We start from the raw sequence: 21,164 nt of genomic DNA, 5'->3' as shown, positions 1-21,164 counted from the left end.
GTAGTTCCAGCTAATTGGGAGGCTGAGGCAGGAGAATCACTTGAACCTGGGAGGCGGAGGTTGCAGTGAGCCAAGATTGCACCACCGCACTCTAGCCTGGGCGACAGAGTGAGACTCCATCTCACAAAAAAGAAAAAGAAATACAATTGCTTAAAATTTTTTTTTCATTTTTTTATGGCCTGTGACACATCCTCTAGAGATCCTGAGAACATGAGCTCCTACAAATTGCTTTTTAACTAATTATCTTATATCCTGCAACCTGCTGAACTTGTTTATTAGCTCTGATAGGGGGTGTGTGTGTGTGTGTATTCTTTAGGTTTTCCTATGTATATATTTAAATTTTTAGGATAATTTTTTTTTTTGGAGGCAGGATCTTACTGTGTTGCCCAGGCTGAAGTGCAGTGGCACAACCTAGAACTCCTGGACTCATGCATTTCTCCAGCCTCAGCCTTCTAAATAGCTGGGACTGCAGGCACATGTTACTATGCCCAGTGAATTTAAAATTTTTTTTTGTAGAGGTAGAGTCTTGCTATGTTGTGCAGGCTGGCCTTGAACTCCTGGCTTCAAGCAGTCCTCCTGCCTTGGCCTACCAAAGCACTGGGATTACAGGTATGAGGTATCATGCCCGGTCTGTATGTATAAGATGACATCTACAAATAGAGACAGATTTACTTCTTTTCAATCTGGATGACCTTTTAAAGTTTTTCCTACCTAAATTGCTTGGGCTAGAATCTTCTCCACAATATTGAATAGAAGTGGTGAGACATAAATATATATACCTGCTGTGTATCAACCAAAATTTAAAAAAAAGTGGTGGTGAGAAAAGACATCCTTGTTCCTGATCACAGGGAGAAAGCTTTCAGTCTTTCACCATTAAGTATAATGTTAGCTGTGGGATTTTTGTAGATTTCCTTTATCATATTGAGAAGGTTGCCTTCTATTCCTAGTTTGTTGACTGTTGTTATCATGAAGTGGTGGTGGATCTTATGTTTTCTTTTTTTTTTTTTTTAATATTTTTGAGACAGTATCTCACTCTTTTACTCAGGCTGGAGTGCAGTGGCATGTCCTCGGCTCACTGCAACCTCCACCTCCCAGGTTCAAGCAATTCTTCCTGCGTCAGCTTCCCGAGTAGCTGGGATTACAGGTGCCTGCTACCACCCCCAGCTAATTTTCGTATTTTTTTAGTAGAGATGGGGTTTAGCCATGTTGGCCAGGCTGGTCTTGAACTCCTGACCTCAGGTGATCCTCCTGCCTTGGCCTCCCAAAGTGCTGGGATTATAGGTGGGAGCCACCATGCCTGGCTGGGTGGTGGATTATTTTCAAATTTTTTCCCTGCATTTATTGAGATGATCATGTGATTTTCTTCCTTTATTCTTTTAATACGTTTTATTACATTGGTTGATTTTTGGATGCTGAACCAACCTTGCATTCCTGGGGTAAATCTCACTTGGTCATGGAATGTAATCTTTTTTTAATGTATGCTGGATTTGGTTTGCTAGTGTTTTGTTGGATTTTAACATCTATACTCAAGGGATATTGGTCTGTATTTTTTTTTTCTTGTGATTTATTTTTCTGGCTTTCATAGAGTAAGTGACAAAACGTTTCCTTCTCTTCTATTTTTTTGGAGAATTTTTTGAGGATTGGTGTTAATTCATCTTTAAACATTTGATGGAATTTATTAGTAAAGCCATCTAGTCTTGGGCTTTTCTTTTTTTCTTTTTTCTTTTTTTTTATTACTAACTCAATCTCTTTACTTGTTATAGGTCTGTTTAAATGTTCTATTTCTTGTATCAAATTGATAATTTGTATCTTTCTAGGAATTTATCGGTTTCACCCAAGATATCTAATTTGTTGGCATAAAATTATTAACCCTATAATTGCCTTACAATCCTTTTGATTTCTTTAATGTCAATAGTAATATCCCCTTTTATATCTAATTTGTTGGCATAAAATTATTTACCCTGTAATTGCCTTATAATCCTTTTGATTTCTTTAATGTCAACAGTAATATCCCCTTTTTATTCCTGATTATATTAATTTTTTTTTCTAGTTTTTTCTTGGCCAGTTTAGCTAATGGTTTGCCAGTTTCAGTTTTGATTTCTCTCTAATTTTTTTATTTCACTTATTTGTTTCACTTATTTCCACCCTAATTTTTGTTATTTCCTTTCTTCTTGTTTGGGAATAGTATGTCTTGGCTTTTCCTAGGTTTTATTTATTTTTTTTTCGAGATGGAGTCTCGCTCTGTTGCCCAGGCTGGAGTGCAGTGGTGTGATCTTGGCTCACTGCAACCTCTGCCTCCTGGGTTCAAGCCATTCTCCTGTCTCAGCCTCCCGCGTAGCTGGGACTACAGGTGCCTGCCACCACTTTTTCTAGTTTTTAACATCAGAAGTTACATTATTGATTTGAGATCTTGCTTTCTTTTTTTTTTTTTTGAGACTGAGTCTCGCTGTGTTGCCCAGACTGGAGTGCAGTGATGTGATCTCGGCTCACTGCAAGCTTCACCTCCTGGGTTCACACCATTCTCCCGCCTCACCCTCCTGAGTAGCTGGGACTACAGGCACCTGCCACCACACCCAGCTAATTTTTTTTATTTTTACTAGAGACGGGGTTTTCACCATATTAGCCAGGATGGTCTCAATCTCCTGACCTTGTGATCCGTCCGCCTCGGCCTCCCAAAGTGCTGGGATTACAGGCATGAGCCACCATGCCCGGCCGCTTCCTTTTTTAATACAGGTGTTTTATAGCTATAAAATTCCCTCTAGGAACTACTTTAACTGCATTTTGTTAAGTTTTGGCGTGCTGTTTTTTAAATTTTGATTCACCTGAAAGTATTTTCTCATTTCCCTTGTGATTGCTTCTTTGATGCATTGGTTATTTGAGTGTTTTCTTTAATATCCATATGCTCGTGAATTTCTCAAATTTCTCTTTTTTATTGATTTCTAATTTACTTTTATTGTGGTTGGAATATACTGTATGTGATTTCAGTCTTTTTAAATTTATGGAGGCCAGTTTTATGTTCTAACATGCTGTATCCTGGAGAACGTTCTGTGTGGACTTGATAAATGTGCATTTTGCTGTTGTTGAGGGGAATGTTCTATAAATGTCTGTTAGGTCTAGTTGGTTTATAGTGTTCTTCAAGTCTTATTTTCTTGTTCATCTTCTGTCTCCTTGTTCCATTCATTATTGAAAGAGGAGTATTGAATTCTCCAACTACTATTGTATAATTATCTGTTTCTCTCCTCAATTCTGTCAGTTTTTGCCTCATGCATTTTGGGGCTTTGTTGTTAGTGTATATATGTTTGTAATATATCTTTCTGATGGATTGGCTCTTTTGTCATTTCTTTTATTTCTAATGCATTTCCTTGTCTTTAGTCACAATTTTTGTCTGAAAGTCTAATTTGTCTGATATTAGTCTAGCTACTCTAGCCCTTTCTTTGGTTATTATATACATGGTGTTACCATCCTTTTAGTTTTAATCTACTTGTGCCTTTTAATCTAAAGTGTTTTTTTTTTTTTCGTGTGTTTGTTTTTTGTTTTATTTTTTCTTGAGACAGGGTCTGGCTCTGTCACCCAGGCTGGAGTGCAGTGATATGATCTTGGCTCACTGCAGCCTTGACCTCCTGAACTTAAGCAGTCCTCCCATCTCTGCCTCCTGAGTAGCTGGGACCACAGACATGCACCACCACACCTGGCTAATTATTTTTATTGTCTTGTACAGACGAGGTTTCACTGTGTCGCCCAGTCTGGACTTGAACTCCTGAGCTCATGTGACTTTTCTGCCTTGGTCTCCCAGGGTGTTGGAATTATAAATGTGAGCCACTGTGCCTGGTTTAAAGTGTTTTTTTTTTTTTTAAATAATTTCTGACTCTTTATTAACATTCTCTACTTGGTGAGCCATCATTTTCATACCTTACTTTAGTTCTTTAGACATGGTTTTTATTAGTTCTTTGAACATATTTGTTGTAGCTGATTTAAAGTCTTTGTCTAATAAGTCTAACATGGGTTTTCTCAGAGACAGTTTCTGTTGACTTGCTTTCTCTCTATATGGACTATACTTTTCTGTTTCTTTGCATGTCTTATAATTTTTTGTTGAAAATTGTACGTTTGAAATAATTGTAATGTGGCAACTCTGGAAACTGGATTCCTCTACTCCCAGGATTTTTTGTTGTTGTTGCTCTTTGTTTACTGACTTTCCTGTACTAATTCTGTGAAGTCTGATCCCCCACTCTGTGGGTTGCCACTGAAGTCTGCTCAGATTAGTGGTCAACTAATGATTGGACAGAGGTTTCCTTAAACACCTGGGACTAATAAGTCTTCTAGCTTTTGCTGAGGGTGTGTGTTGGGGCATGAATTCAATACTCCAATGCAGTTTATAGCTCCTCGTGAGCCTTCTTTCTTTTGCAGAGCCTTAAAGACATCCAGAGGTAAGACGCTAGGTCCTTCTCAGTTCTTTCCTGGGCGTGCACACTCTACCATACATGTGTGTGGCCTCTAGATTACTAGGAGCTAGAGCTTTTCAAAGAGTTTTTCGAAGCCCCTGTAGATATCTCATTCCTACTTCGACTTAAGTTTTTTGGTCGACCTCTTTTTATCTGTAGCTATTATCACTGCCTATGACAGCTACAATATTATACAATTGCTGCTGATTGTTTTAAACAGATGCCCTGGTGATAGGGCTTTTTGCACAGAGTGCCGAGTCAGGTCACAAAAAGACAAACCTGGAGAATGGAGCTTTTCCGGGTAGCTGACTGACAGGTCTAACAGTGACAAGTCTTGGGCTTTTTGGTGAGCTCTAAACCTGTTTTGTTTCCTCCAGTGGTTGCTAGGTTGGTAGTTTTCACAGCTACTGTGGTTGTGAGCTGTATGGCTTGAAGGCTATCATGGAGCTGGAGAGAGAAGGATGGGAATAAAGCAAGTTAAAATGCTGCAAAGCTTGCTGTTTTTACTGAGATTCATCCAATATTCTTGAATAAAAACATATTGTTACAAGGCTTTAGCTAATTTCTAGGGTTGTGAAAAAGTTGATTTTGACAATTTTTGCCAGTATCCTCATTGCTTTTTTTAATAAAGGAGCAAATTTTTGGAGGTTGTTACTTTTCCATTGTGTAAGTGCTTCACTTCTGATATTTTTATACGTGTTTTTCCTTTCAAGCTTTACCTCTTTGGAAAGTACTGTATACTCTTCTGTGATTCAGCTCACATATTAATACTACTTTTTCAGTGATACCTTTTCTAATTTCCCTGCATGTACCTCACTTTTTGTTTTTGTGTGCCTTAAACGTAACTCTTTTACTGCACTTGTGGTATTTCATTTGTTTATCCTTATTGCCTGTTAGATTGTAGGGATACTTTAGAATACTTTCTGTCTCTTATTCCTAAAAGCTGAAGAATCCTTGGAGTTTATCTGTAGTTGTTAACATGAATTACAAATGAGGAGGCTGAAGCCTAGAGAGGGTAGGACAGTAAACCCTTGACTGAGTATTTTGCGGCAGGTGTGTCTCTAAAATATGCTTTCTACTAATTGTGTAGTACATAATAATTTTATATTCATTAATGCTATTAATTTATATTAAAGTTATGGTTATATGTACTGCTAGATATTTGTAAATGAAAACAAGTCTATCTTATTAGAATTTCACATGTATGCATATGCAGGTAAGACCATGCGATCACAAATGCAAGGCTAGTTAATTTTAAACATAATAGGAGCTTCTCCCTTTTCTTCTTCTTTCTGAATTTTATAAAAGTAACAACAAAATTGATGTATATGTGTGTATAAGGTAATAAGCTTAATCTTTTAGCTAAATGTACAAACAAATGAGCGCTGTTTTACCAAGTAATTGTTAGCAAGCAGGTCTATTTTTATCCATTTATAAAGATATTTCTTACAAAACATTTTGGAAGTCATTTAAGACATTTCTCTTGGCCAATTTATAAAATACACAGCTTAATTTGTTGACCCATCATGTATTGGCTTACAAAAACCCATATTTTCCCTCCTCCATCAAAAACTCTCTCTCCTCATTTAACTGACTCGGTTAGGGATTACTTATAACTGTTACTGAAGTTCTATCTAGTCTCAAGAAGTGGGAAATTTCCCACACTGAAGTTATTTTTTAAAAAGTTTTTTTTTTGTTGTTTTTTTGTTTTTTTTAAGACAGAGTCCCGCTCTGTCACCCAGGCTAGAGTGGAGTGGCATGATCTCGGCTCACTGCAACCTCCATCTCCCAGGTTCAAGTGATTCTCTTGTCTCAGCCTCCTGAGTAGCCACAGGTGTGCACCACCACGCCTGGCTAATTTTTGTATTTTTAGTAGAGACAGGGTTTCACCATGTTAGGCCAGGCTGGTCTCAAACTCCTGACCTCACGTGATCCACCCACCTCGGCCTCCCAAAGTATTAGGACTACAGGCGTGAGCCACTGTGCCTGGCCTTTAATGGGAATTTTTTTTTAAGATGCAGGAATATAACAATTCCCCTTCTCTCAGCTATAAATGATGATACATCTTAAAAACTAAGCTACAAATAAGGATAATGCCCAAATACATATCTCTTGTTTTTATCTCTTCTGTGAACTTTACTCTTGGAATTCTAATCACCAATTTCACATCTCCTATTGGATGTCCAGTAGGCATCTCTAACTTGGTATGTCCAAAACTGTGCTGTTGATATTCTGCCTACACCTTCTCTGTTGTCTGTCAAGACCTGTTAAAAGTCTGAGATTTTACCCTACTAAGTCTCCTTCCCCAGGGGAAGACTTATTACCCATTAAAGATTCTGATTCTCTAAACTCAGGGTTGTTTTCATGTAATGCAACCCACTGCATATGAAGCTATCACCTGGCCCTTTCCCATAACCCTGTGGGAATTAAGGCTGTGAGAAATATAGCAAAGTGCTGTTAATCTGGCTAAGACTATTTGGCTGTGGTGGCTCATGCTTGTGATCACAGCACTTTGGGAGGCCAAGGCAGGAGGATCGCTTGAGCCTAGGAGTTGGAGACCAGCCTGGGCAACATAGTGAGACCCCCCACACCCCCATCTCTACCAAAAAATTAAAAAACTTAGCTGGCATGGTGGTGTGTGCCTGTAGTTCCAGCTATTTGGGAGGCTGAGGTGGGAGGATCGCTTGAGCCTGGAGGATCAAGGCTGCAGTTAGCTATGATCATGCCACTGCACTCCAGCCTGGGCAACAGAGTGAGACCTTTTCTCAAAAGGAAAAAAAAAAGATATGCAGAAACACATGAGACCCTTTTTAAATAAGTCAGCAGTCTTCTCCATCTCATTTGATGACTTTGTTCTTCTATTTCCTCAGTCCAAAAGCCCTGAAACCTTGCAGTTATTTTAAACTGTTTTTCTCTCATATCCAGTCATTCAGGAAATTGTATCAGGTCTGCCTTCAAAATATATCTAGAATTCTTTCATTTCTCACTAATTCCCACTGCCCTGATCAAAACCACTATTAAATTGCAACAAAATTATTGCAGATTTACTGATTTCCCTGCTTCTGATCTTGTCTATCTTCACTCTGTTCTTCACACAGTGGTCATATTAAAATTTGAGTCCAGTCATGCCACTCCTTTGCTGAGAACCCTCTAGTAGCTTTCCATTTCTCTTGGAGCAAAAGCCAGTGACATTACCCTCATCCGTAATAAGACCTTGCATGATCTGGCTCTCTGTTTACTCTGACCTCTCTTATTTTACTCCCCATTATTTATTCTGCTCTAGGCTTTCTGATCCCTTTGCTATTCCTCAAACTTATCAACCATGCCTCCTGCCTTAGGGCCTTTGCACTTCTGTTCTCTTTACCTGGAATGTACTTGCCTCGAGGTCTGCATGGCCCATTCCCTCACTTTCTTCCTATCTTTACTCAAAGTCACCTCAGGTCTTCCCCATGTACCTTGATTAAACATTTCAGCCTCCTCCATCCTTCTCCCAACACAATTTTCCAAGGGACCATCTAATCTTGATTTAATTTTTTTCTTCTCAGAACTTACCGTTGTCTTCTATGTACTGTATATTTTACTTGTTTATTTTGTTTCAGTCATTCTAGAATGTAAGCTCACAAGGGCAGTTCTCTGATTTGCTTGTAGTTAGTCTTGTTCATAGCACGTAGATCAGTATTTGGCACATTCTGAGCATTTAATATATATTGTTGAATGAATAAATGAATTACTAAATGGTGTAGTTTCTTTGACTTGAAGCAGATGCTCCAGCAATGTAAGAATGAGTCTAGGGGAGTGTGAAAAAGCAAAATGGGGACTTGGAATGAGATGAAAAGTAGTGTTTTGTAGTGGGTGAAAGTAGGGAAATGTTCCTTGGCAGTGGTGACGTGGTGTAGACATCTGTTTCCCTCTGTCCTCAAGAATTACTCCTTTTTGAGTTAAAAATGGCATTTTCTTTTTCTCATGCTCATGCCATTGCAAATGCTATTCTCTGCCCTGTGCTTGAGCTCTTCCTCCCTTACTGTCCTATTATTATCCATCTTTCAGGTTCTACCTTCTTTAATTGATTCTTTAATTGTTTCATATATTTGTGTTCTTTTTAAAACATTAGCCTGTTGATATGGTTTTACTGTGTCCACACCCAAATCCCATCTTGAATTGTAGTCCCTATAATCCCCACATGTCATGGGAGGGACCCGTTGGGAAGTAATTTAATCATGGGGGCAGTTTCCTCTGTGCTGTTCTCATGATAGTGAGTGAGTTCTCACAAGATCTGATGGTTTTATAAGGGGCTTTTCCCCCTTTTGCTTAGCACTTCTGCTTGCTGCTGCCATGTGAAGAAGGACATGTTTGCTTCCCCTTCTGCCATGATTGTAAGTTTCCTGAGGCCTCTCCAGCCATGATGAACTGTGAGTCAATTAAACTTTTCCTTTATCAATTACCCAGCCTTGGGTATGTCTTTATTAGCAGTGTGAGAACAGACTAATACACTTGTCAAGGGCAAAAAAAAAAAAATGATATATTACAGATTTTTTCCCTTTCATAACTTTTTAAAAAAATATAGTTTGCTGCTCTTGATGCCTTTACTACATTTGATATTATTATATTCACATCTAGAGACTGGCACTTTAATTTCATAGTGGCTTAATTCTAAGATTCTTTCATTTGGCTGATTGATAAAGGAGCTTAACTAATTTTTCAATGTTTTTTTCCCCAATTTGGGAAATTGGATGAACACTCCAACTTTAAGAGCAATGAATGAAATTAGATGAGGACTCCAATTTTCAGGGTAATGATGAGAAAGGATGTATTTCCTGAAAATAAAGGTCATTCCTTTTCTCCTGTTACTACTTTATCTTTAGGCCTCATATTGTTTCATTTTTAGACCACTACGGTCAGTCGAAACTATACACTTTGGTGTGAAATTGGTATCTTAATTCTGGCTCTGCTATTGATAGTCATGATCTTGAAGAACTTGCTAAAATCCTCAGAGCTTATTATCATTTCTATTTTTAAAAAGTAGAGGAATAAAGTTAATACCAAAAATATGTGTTAAGAATTAAATGAGGTAATTATGTGAAGGTATAGCATGAAGCCTGGTACATGAAAACCCATAAAATATTTTGATTTACTTCTTTTTTAGTATAAAGAGGTAATTTCTCTTCAGGAAGAAAAGAGATAATAGCCTAATTTGAAGTAATATTAAGAATTAATTGGTAAATTTGAAGTATTTTTTAAAGGATGGAATCAAAACGATTTTAATATTACAGTTTGTCATGTAATAATTAGACTAAACATGATATATGTGGTAAAGAAATTAAATTCTGTTTTCAGAATTTGAATAGTATATTAGAAATGTAGTAAACGTCAAGGGAAAATAATGAATCAGAGATTAATTGCTTTTTATTCATAAATGATCAATGTAGCAATTGTAGCTTATCAATTAGAAGAACTTCCCAGGAGAAGTAGTTCATTGATTTTAAGTTATTCACTCAACAGATATTTGAGTGTCTGACAAAGTGGTAAGCATCGATGATACTGTGATAAACAAGGTGTATGCAGTCTTTCCCCTTATGGAACTTACATCCTAGTGGACAAGAGAGGCACTGAATAAGTATTTCAAGCCTAAATATTGTTGTGTGTAAATTATTAGAAGTTCTTGTTGTAGGGCCTGCAAACTCAGATGCCTGTAAAGGCCAGGCGCATAATATAAAAGAGTAAACTGGGACAGTGCCCTGAGACAATGGAGGGTAGAGGGGGCTGTGATGAACTGCATTAGCACATGCCCTGTGTAAAGGGTTCAGCAACTAATGCCATTTGGTTGATGTCATGTAAGAATGAGGGCCCACTGTTTCTCTATTTCTAAGTTTTTCAAGAAAAATCTAGATTGTCATCTGATACAGTGCAGTCTTTTTTAAGGCACTGAATAATCCAAAGCAAACATGGTTTTCGGCCTGCAGGCCTTTTTTATATAAGGAGTGCTGCCTATTAAGTAAGGTTCTATTTAGAATAAAATTTTAGAGACTCTGTTGTTCTCTCTTGATTACTTCATTTTCTTTTTGTTCCTCCTAAATTCTGTTATTCCTACATCTTCCCATTTGTAATTATGTACCTAGATTTTTCTTCTGGCATAACTCTAACAAGGGTAGTTGTGGACTGTAAAAATCATTGAACTATGAGATTTGTATGGGAAAAGACCAAAAGTCCTTCTGTCTCCATCATATCTGGTTTGTGTTGGCTAGCTCTTTTCCTTCATTTTCACTGTTTGGTTTATTCTTCATCTGTAAAATGGGGATAACAAGATAAATGCCTCACATGTGTTGAGAATAAAATAAGACAATATATTTTTTGTTTCTTCTCCTTCTCTTCCTGTTCTTGGCCTAGTCAAATGTACCGACTCATTCCTTCATTGCCTTGTGGGAGATAGCACTTACTGATGTAGTAAGTTTGGTAAGAATTTGAGTTAATAATTACTCTTTAGGAATATTTCCACTTTAAAAGAAACTCCTGGAGTCATTGCCTTAATCTAAAGTAACAAGGCTCTGATGTGTCACAGGCCAGTGGCCACTGGGTAGGAGGAACTTTCCTTTGGCTCAAACCCCACAGGCAAATAAGTGCTTGTTCCACTTATCTTGAAGATTGTTTTCAAATGACATTGTTTTCATTGGCAATGGTTGAAACCAGAAGTTGTGGGACAGCTTGGTATTTCCTCTGTTTTACTGATTTGCATGATGTTTGATGATTAATACAGTGCAGAAAGACCATGTGTAATTTTATCCCTTCATCTATCTCTCTTCTTCAAGTCCCTAGGAAAACAAACTTGATAGGAGTAAATATCACTAACAGCCCAATCTTTAATAAACATACAGTGCTGGCATGTGTTGTGATGTTGGACCTAGGATATAGGAACTATATCCTAGGGATGTAGGTCCCTAGGATACCATAAACATTTTCTGTGGCAAGAGATTTCTGGTGCCTTTGGGGACGTTTCAAGTCTGGATAATCAGCAGATAATTCTCACTGGTGATAGTGAAGTTGTTGCATGGCAAGAGAGAAATCGCCTGGGGAAAAACATACTTTGTTTCTTGTTCTTTTTCTTCCAATTTTGTTGTGAAAAAAATTAAAATATACAGAAGTTGAAAGAGTGGTACAGTGAATAATATGCCTATCACATACATTCAATTACTAATAATATTTTACCACATTTCCTTTATACATTTTTACAACATGTGGGTAATTTTGAATAGGGACTGTACAAGATAATAATTATTTTCTTAGGTAGGACAGAGGGTATTTTAGTTATATAGAATAATATATGGACTTTTAGGATATACATGTGTTTAAGTACTCATTAAGCATTAGTGGGTAAATTACAAGAAGTTCATGGAGGATGGAAACTTAAAAAAATATTGATAAGTAAAGTGACATGATGTATACAGATTGCTTTCAAATAGTTGAGCACCAACAACAAACATGTTTTACAGTTGTTTCTTTGAAACTGGAATTCAGTAAAGGATTACGTATTGCATAGAATGACCCTCACTCGCTCTAAAAAATGGGTCACATTGACTCTTTTCTAGTTATCTTGTATAGTGTTCCACATCTAGCTTTGTCTGATTTCTTCTTTCTGTAATCATTTTCCTCTTTCTGGCTCCTGTATGTTTTTGGTAACGTGAAGTTAAACCTTAAGGTTTTTTCAGGCTAAAGGTTTTTTGGCAAGGGTACTTCATAGGCGATGCTGTTTACTTTATACTGCATCACATTAAGAAACATATAATGTCAGGTTGTCCCAGTGTTAGTGACTACCAGATCTCTGCCTTGTAAAGTGATGTTTTTCCTTTCATACTTGGGTACTATATGAATATCCTGTTTATTAACCTTTCATCTATGATTTTAGCATACATTGATGATCCTTGGTGAATCAATTTTTAAATATTCTACTCATTTTTTTCTACTCACTTTGATACTTTTTCTCCCAATTTCACTAACAGTGTCTTGTCATTTTTGGGAATGAGTAATTGGGCAAGAAAATGCATGGAAAACTACAGTTACAGAAAACATTTAATGGTATCTACTTTTGTTTGACTTCTTCCAAGATGGATTTTCAGTTCTTTGTAAATAAAGTACTGGTTAAGACCTGAGAGATGTTCACTAAGTGCAAATTATGCTGGACTAAATTAATTTCTTGTAGTGAATCGATCACTTTTACTTGTCATGTCAAAGAAATTAGTGTATGTTAGTTATAATAAAGCATTTAAAAAATTCCCTCTTATGGGAAATCAGAGGCGCTTGGTTAATTCATAGGTAACTGGACACATTGATTATTCATTGTGTATTTACTATTGTATGAAGCCCTTCTCAAGTTGCTTAATGCATAGCAGAAGAGACATATTGATAGTCAGCTTATGGTCTGGACAGGAATTTGTGTTTTCAAGAAATGCAGTACAACCTGAAAGGAAGTCTAATTGTATGGACAAACAAATATTTAAAAATTTATCAAGTACTCATTAATTCATATTACATGTCTCTGAAATATTTGGTACTGATTTTGAGGACCATTTGGCTTCTTGACAATCAGTTTTGAATATTGGATAGATTTAAAGCTTCTTAAATGTTAGTTGAATGCATACTTCTCATCTTCCTAAGCAGAAGATAAAATACATCCATAACTATTATTCCTGAGTAAATAGCTGTGTTCCAAAAACAATTCTCTGACACCAACTGGGTATCCAACAATTCCATTCAATTCTGACACTTAACTGTTCAGAGTTAGCACAGACTCCACAGGTTAAGGGACATAGTCCAACAAGACTACCCCCACTTCAAACACCAGCTCTAAGTCTTGGGGGTCATCTGTACTTCTGATAAACTTAATTGACTACAAATTTGGGGGTTCCCTTTGGGTTTGATAAGTTGCTACAGTGACTCACAGAACTCAGGAAAGTGCTATGCTTACAATTACTCTTCTATTAGAAGGGACACGAATGAACAAGATGAACAGGTACATAGCACAAGGAGGTCTGGAAGGGTGCTGAGTGCAGAAGTTTTTATCCCCATGCTAGGTACACCACTCTGCCAGTACAGCCCTATATTCACCAACCAGGGAACTCTGAACCTTGTATTCAGTGCTTTTATTGAGGTCTCACAAAAGAAGCACGATTGATTAAATCATTGGCCATATGATTGAACTCGATCTCTAGTCTCTCTCCTATCCGCAGAGGTAGGGGGTCGGGGGAAAGGGAAGGGAGGGGCTGAAAGTTCTAACCCTCTCATCTAATCTGTCTAACCTCTAGTTGGTTTTCTGGTGATCAGCCCCATTCTGAAGCTATGTAGGGGCCCCATGATGACTTAACCTCTTCGCATAATAAAGAAATGTCTACTAAGGAATTCTAAGTGGTTCTGAAGCTCTGTACCAGAAACTAGGAACAAAGAACAGACATATATTTTTTTCTTATATTATGGTAATAGAGTCAGAGTGATGCTTAATAAACATAATACAATTTTAAGGCTTTTCCTCCCTAAAATGGATGGGGGAGGCATTCATTTAGATCTTATTTTGAGTGGCTATATTGAATTGCTGTTCCATTAGGCAAACTAAGCCAAAACATAGAGGTGAATTATGGTGTTTAAAAAAAGATATATATATATTTTTAAATTTAAGTTCTGGGATACATGTGTATAACGTGCAGGTTTGTTACATAGGTATACATGTGCCATGGTGGTTTGCTGCACCCATCAACCCTTGGGTTATATACCCATCATAATACCTATAATCCTTCAGGTATATACCCAGTCATGGGATTGCTGGGTCAAATGGTATTTCTAGTTCTAGATCCTTGAGGAATTGCCACACTGTCTTCCACAATGGTTGAACTTATTTACACTCCCACCAAAAGTGTAAAAGCATTCCTGTTTCTCCACATCCTCTCCAGCATCTGTTGTTTCCTGACTTTTTAATGATCGCCATTCTGACTGGCGTGAGATGGTATCTCATTGTGGTTTTGATTTGCATTTCTTAAATGATGTTGGAAAAAAGAGATGATCTTAGCCTTCATTTAACACCTCACATTTCCAGTTCTTTAAAAAAGTATTTTATAAGCTGATTTTAGGTTTGAATAACTTATTTTGTACTTCTGTTTACACTTTTATCCACATATGCCTTGGGCATGGTTAAGCAGTTAAGTATAGTCTCCTTGAATTTTACTGTGTTTATATTAGCTTGTTTATCAAGCCATGTATTCATTTCCAGTCTTCTTTTTCAGAATGTGTAGTTTAACTCTAACCTTCGTAAGATGAAGCAGTGTTTTTTTTTTTTTTTTTTCTTCCTGAGACAGAGTCTTGCTTTGTCGCCCAGGCTGGAGTGCAGTGGTATGATGTCAGCTCACAGCAACCTCTGTCTCCTAGGATTAAGCGATTCTTGTGCTTCCGCCTCCTGAGTTGTTGGGATTACAAGTGCATGCCACCATGCCTGGCTAATTTTTTGTATTTCTATTAGAGACAAGGTTTTACCATGTTGCCCAGGCTGGTCAGGTTTTGAAGCAATAAGCACTTCTATGTATAATGCCTGGTAAGTGAGTAGGCATACAATATTATTTATTGAATGAATGAATCAATGAAAGATGGAAAAAAATGTTCCGCTAAATTTCTTCTTGGAATCTAGCATATCAAGGGGAAGGCGGAAGCAAGGCATTTGGGGTCAGACATAAAAGTAATAGTAAGAATATCCAGAAAATGGATATTGAGCTCAGGCCATCCACTCTCCTTGGCCTCCCAAAGTGTTGGTATTACAGGTGTGATCTTAGGCGATCCACCATCCTTGGCCTCCCAAAGTGCTGGGATTACAGCTGTGAGCCACTGTGCCTGGCCAAGTAGTAATAGCAGCAGCCTAATACTACTAATTGTATTAGTAGTAGTTACAAAAGCTACCATTTATGGAATGAATTGTATTAATGCTTTGCATACAGAACCTCATTTATTCTTTAGAATAGTCCTATGAGGAGACCTTATTATCTCTGCTGAAAGTATAAGGAAACTGGGGCTCATACATAATCTCATTTATTCTTTAGAATAGTCCTATGAGGAGATCTTATTATCTCTGCTGAATGTATAAGGAAACTGGGGCTCAGAAATTAATTTGCATTTGGTCACACAATTAGTGATGGTGGAGTTAGTATTCACTTTTATGTCTGACTCCGAAAGCCTTGCTTCCGCCTTCCCCTTGATATGCTAGATTCCAAGAAGAAATTTAGCGGAACGTTTTTTTCCATCTTTCATTGATTCATTCATTCAATAAATAATATTATATGCCTATTCACTTACCAGGCATTATGCATACAAGTGCTTATTGCTTCAAAACCTCCAACCCCCATAATATTCATTGTTAATATAAAGGACAAAATCCTTTCATTTCTTGTTGGGCACTTTGAAATGATTTTGCAATACTCAGTCTTGCTCAGTATATAATATCTAGGTCTTTTTTGTCATCTAATAGTAGGGTGTGGATTCTAGTGTATTTTCTGGATATTCTTACTATTACTGGCATTATTAATGTTATTGTACAATTATCTTATGTTGGTTATCTTACTACAATAACTGTGAAAATGGAGAAATCTTGAAGCAACTTTAAAAGTTTTTAGGCTAATTTTAGTCTAACTGAAATTTAGAAATTTAGCAGGAAGTATTTGGTAAAATGCCATCAGTATATAATATCCCCATTTAATAATAGTATTAGCTTACTTGTGCTTACACATTCATCTATTGCTATGTGAGATGACTGGATATGGATATAGGGCTGAAGCCATTCTAAGGCAAATATGCAACCATTTTCTTCTTCTGGTAACTTTTAGGGTTTTCTTGTTATCTTGAGCCTTCTGAAATTTCATGATGATGAGCCTTGATGTGGATCTTTTTGTTCTATGTGCTGGGTATTTGCTTGGTGAGCCCTTTTCATATGGAAACTGATGTACTTCAAGTTTGATGTGTGTGTGAATGTGTGTGTTATATCTTTGATACATTTTTTTTCTCCCCTCATTTTATCTTTTCTTTTTCTGGAGAGTCTGTTGTTTAGATACTGGATCTGGTGGACTGTTTTTTTTCTGAGACGGAGTTTTGCTCTTGTTGCCCAGGCTGGAGTGCAATGGCATGATCATGGCTCACTGCAACCTCTGCCTCCTGGGTTCAAGCAATTCTCCTGCCTCAGCCTCCCAAGTAGCTGGGATTACAGGCATGTGCCATCACACCCAGTTAATTTTTGTATTTTTAGTAGAGGTGGGGTTTCACCATGTTGGTCAGGCTGGTCTCAAACTCCTGACCTCAGGTGATCCATCCACCTCGGCCTCCCAGAGTGCTGGGATTACAGGCGTGAGCCACCATACCCGGCCTGGACTATTTTTTTAATATTACAGTCTTTTATCCTCTGAAAAAAATTGTGGAATATTTCCCTAATTTTATCTTCTAGCTCCTCTGTTGAAGCTTTAACTTTTGATTTCTTTATTCTATTTTGTAAAAGTAATTTCTCATTCTCCAAATATCCCTTTTGTAGAACTCTGCTCTTATTTCATGACTGCAATGTCTTTCTTCTACTCTTAAGAATATTTATAGGTTCTTTGGATGATTTCTTTAGCTCCCAGCACCTCTTCAAAGTTCTTTTTTTCAGTTTGCTTGTTTTACTATCTTGTCATCTTAAAGGGTTTCTTTGAACGTCTGATCATCTTTTTATGTCTGTTCTTTTTAAAGAGTGAAGTTCTAAAGTGATGATGCGCTTTGTGTAAATGGGGCAAGTTTCTTGACTTGGGGCTTCACTTTAGTGTGATGATGCAGAAAGCCACTTTTAAATTGTGTGACTCCCACATTTCATTATCTGTATGTTTTTTCCAGTTTCCCAGAAAAAAAAAAAACTGTTTCCAATTTCCATTTGTGACTAACCCTGTATGTCTGGCTGCCAGTGTTATTGTAGCTGAACAGTGGTCTTGAGTTGAGGTGGGGGGCTTCTCTTTTCAGTAGGCATTTACTTAATTCTTTGTTTTTTTAGGACTACACTCACCTTTCTTCTATTCCCATGCCCCAAAATGTTTCCTGATGTCCCATATATACTGCTGGTTTAATTAATACTGCATAGGGGCAAGTGTTGGCCTGGCTGTGGGGAATGGGGTAGCGAATCAAGAGGTCTGACTGACTTTAAGTCAGTTTTCCTATTTGCCAGTGAACTACTTAGCTCTGTTTTAAGGATTATTTTGTTATTGATCAATTTCTACTCCTTTGGGTACCTCTAGTTGATCAATTAATAACTATGCCAGAGGAACTGTGGGAAAGATACGAAGGATAGATACATTGGCTTTATCACTTTTCATTCTTTTGCGTTATCTTTTTAAGTGAATTTGAGGGGAGTTACAAATATGTAAAGCATCAATACATTAAAAATGATTTAATTAAAGCATGGAAATGACAAAGCATGGAAAAATAATTGCTTAATAGAAGGAATAAATAATGGCTTACAAGAAGAAGTTAGTCTGTAGCAGTATATGCCATATGTTCATATATAGTTATTACAGAGACCTGGCATCTCTAGAGCAGTGGTTTCCAAGTGAGTGTAAACTATGTTGTCATTATTTTATTACTACCATACTACAGTGTATAACAATTGAGAGATATCCTGGGTGGGCTGGCACTTGAGATTAGATGGAGGATTGTCCATTATGATTTTTCTTAGTTGAAACAAATTTAGATTGGCTTAACCAAACTACTCTCTCATTTTAATCTGGTTACCTTTTTTGTGTGTATGTGGAGACCAGAGGTAAGATTTCCGTTAGGTGTCCTATGAAATTATTTCATGTGTAAATGTTATATCCTACCCTTGAAAAAAGTTGGAGGAGGCTGAAAATTACTGCTCTTTAAAGAATATGCCTATGAATGAAACTTCTATATTTAGTTATACAATTTATATAGTTTATAGAGTGCAAAAGATACCAATTATTTTTCTTATTTTATAAATACACATTTATTTCCCATTTTATTTCATCAGATCAATATCCCAATTTATTTCATCAGATCAATTTCATCAGATCAATATCTGTCACAATTTTGCTTTTATGGGATTTTGAGAACATTTAGAATGCTTTATAATACTCTCATAATTTCATGTTTGGAATTATAACATTTAGCATTAATGTAACAACTATGCTTTACAGTATTAAATTGGACATATATATGTAGAGTCTGTGGTTACTGCCAATAATCTTACGATTTATGTACAGAAATTTGTGGAAAACTGAGGTACATGATAATATAGTCAAATTCTAGATAGAAGTACCTGAGTGAGTGATGAACGTGAAATTGGGTTGGTCATCAAAGAGTTCTGTGAGGAAAAATAAATACTTAAGAATTTGATAAGCTATAGATTGGTGGCAAGTATTACACTCCTCTCTTGGACTACTATAGTGTCCTAACTAGTTACCTCCCTGTAAGTGCATTCTTCAAACAGAAATAATATTAGCTTATCAGAAAATTATTGAAAAGATAGTACTGGGGAAAACATAAACATTTATTACATTTTATTCTCAAAGCAGATACAATTAACGATCACTGTTTACCATGTTTAGGTAGAATTTCTTTCTTGAAGTTCAACGTATCTTCTGTGTTCAGAAAACTTAACATTTGATAAGATCTGTCTAAATTAGGGTTAGTAGAATTGGAAAACTTTCATTTTGGGAATGGTTTTTATGAAGAAAACCTACTTGATACTTGTTTTTCTCATTTCTGTAATTCATAGGGATAAAATCACATTGTTCTGTGGGTGGGTAAGAATAGGTATATAGGATCCATGGTTCCTCTGGAAACTTACTTCAGTGACTACATAACTTGGTTGTGCATCAGAACCATTTGGGGGAACTCTTTTCCCTCTTCCATCTAATAAACAATTTAAAACATATACAAGAATAAAATAGTATAACAAGTAGGGAGATTTTTAGTGCTCTCTCTCTCATATATATATAGTTTTGTATATATAGTTATATATATATGGTTATATATATAGTTATATATAGTTATATATAGGTATATATATGTATATATGTAGGTATATATAGAGGTATATATATATAGTTATATAGTTATATCTGTATATCTATATAAATATATAAATGGGGCCCCATTATAGGCCTACTGATTCAGACTTGGGGCCAGAATTTGGAAACTGTTCAAGATAAATTCATACACAGACCACCTCAGGCAATTCCGATGCAAAGCTGTGTTTGGGAAAGCATTGTTATAGAGGAATAATCTAGACCTAGATAGATAAATGTCTCAAAACAAATGCTATTTAAATGATTTCTCTCAGCTGTACACATACTGCCTCTTTATCTAGATAAATTCTTTCTTTCCACATTTTCCTTAGTTTTTGTAACCAAATAAAATTATGGTAGTTTAAGTGGCCCTTTCTATTAGGTCTTTTACTTTCTGGCTTGTTAATGTTTACATATGAAATTAGTGCTAAGTGAGTTTCTTTTAAAGTAATGCCCTGCATTGTTAGAGATTTTACGTAAAGTACCTTTCTCAAACATCATCATCATCTGATTTATTCCTAGAACTGCCTTGTGGGGTGGTTGATTTGATTTCCCTAACACTATACATGTGGAAATCCAGATCTACAAAAGGGAAGTTGTGCAGTTTCTTATAACTGGAAATGGAAGTTGTAGAGAATCTGGAAAGAGTATGTACTGATTCTGGAGTTTCCTAGGAGCTTGTATTAGTCTGTTCTCATGCTGCTAATAAAGGCATACCCACAACTGGGTAATTTATAAAGGAAAGAGATTTAATTAACTGACAGTTCCATGTGGCTGGGGAGGCCTCACAATCATGGCAGAAGGTGAATGAGGAGCAGAGTTACAACTTACATGGTGGCAGGCAAGAGAGCTTATGCAGGGCAAATCCCATTTATAAAACCATTAGATCTTGTGAGAGTTATTCACTACCACAAGAACAGTCTGAGGGAATCTGCCCCCATGTTTCGATTATCTCCACCAGGCTCTGCCCTTGACGTGGGGATTATTACAATTCAAAATGAGATTTCAGTGGGGACACAGCCAAATCATATCAGAACTCTTTTCCCCTATTATGTATTCCTAATAGTTTTTTTTCCTTTTACAACTTTGTATTGATCTGAGTGCAGGTGACTTATTATTGCTCAGGATGCTGCTTTTTAAAGGCTATTAAATTAATGCAAGTGACACACCATTTTAAAAAAAGTAATTGAGCTGTAGCATATTCTGTGTCAAGATAAATTTTAAAAACTTCATGTAGAAATCTTTGTTTAGATGTGACAGAATTGTTCTTTAGAATACCTACCTAGTGCTTCAGATAAGATGCTTTCTCAGCTGCAGTTAACAGAATTCCCAGCCAGGCACTGTGGCTCACACCTGTAATCCCAGCACTTTGGGGGGACAAGGCGGGCGGATCATGAAATCAGGAATTCGAGACCAGCAGCCTGGCCAACATAGTGAAGCCTCGTCTCTACTGAAAATACAAAAAATTAGCCAGGTGTGGTGGCAGGCGCCTATAGTCCCAGCGACTTGGGAGGCTGAGGCAGGAAAGTTGCTTGAACCTGGGAGGCGGAGGTTGCGGTGAGCCAAGATTGTGCCACTGTACTCCAGCCTGGGCAACTAGAGTGAAACTCCATCTCAAAAACAAAAACAAAAAAACCCAAAAAAGAGAATTTCCATATAAACCATG

At 36.9% G+C, this 21,164-nt stretch overlaps 2 protein-coding genes across 5 annotated transcripts in view; one reads left to right on the top strand and one right to left on the bottom strand.

Annotated features, from left to right (window-relative positions):
- Positions 1-21,164, bottom strand: part of PAQR3 (progestin and adipoQ receptor family member 3) — a 153,943-nt gene that overhangs the window by 18,279 nt on the left and 114,500 nt on the right.
- BMP2K (BMP2 inducible kinase) overlaps positions 1-21,164 on the top strand; it is a 144,791-nt gene that overhangs the window by 32,434 nt on the left and 91,193 nt on the right. The window lies entirely within an intron of this gene.

This window comes from Pan troglodytes, chromosome 3 (genome assembly GCF_028858775.2).
Source record: "Pan troglodytes isolate AG18354 chromosome 3, NHGRI_mPanTro3-v2.0_pri, whole genome shotgun sequence".
Classification (NCBI taxonomy): domain Eukaryota; kingdom Metazoa; phylum Chordata; class Mammalia; order Primates; family Hominidae; genus Pan; species Pan troglodytes.
Note: the sequence above shows the minus strand (reverse complement) of the source record. Positions and strands in the feature narration are given on the sequence as shown.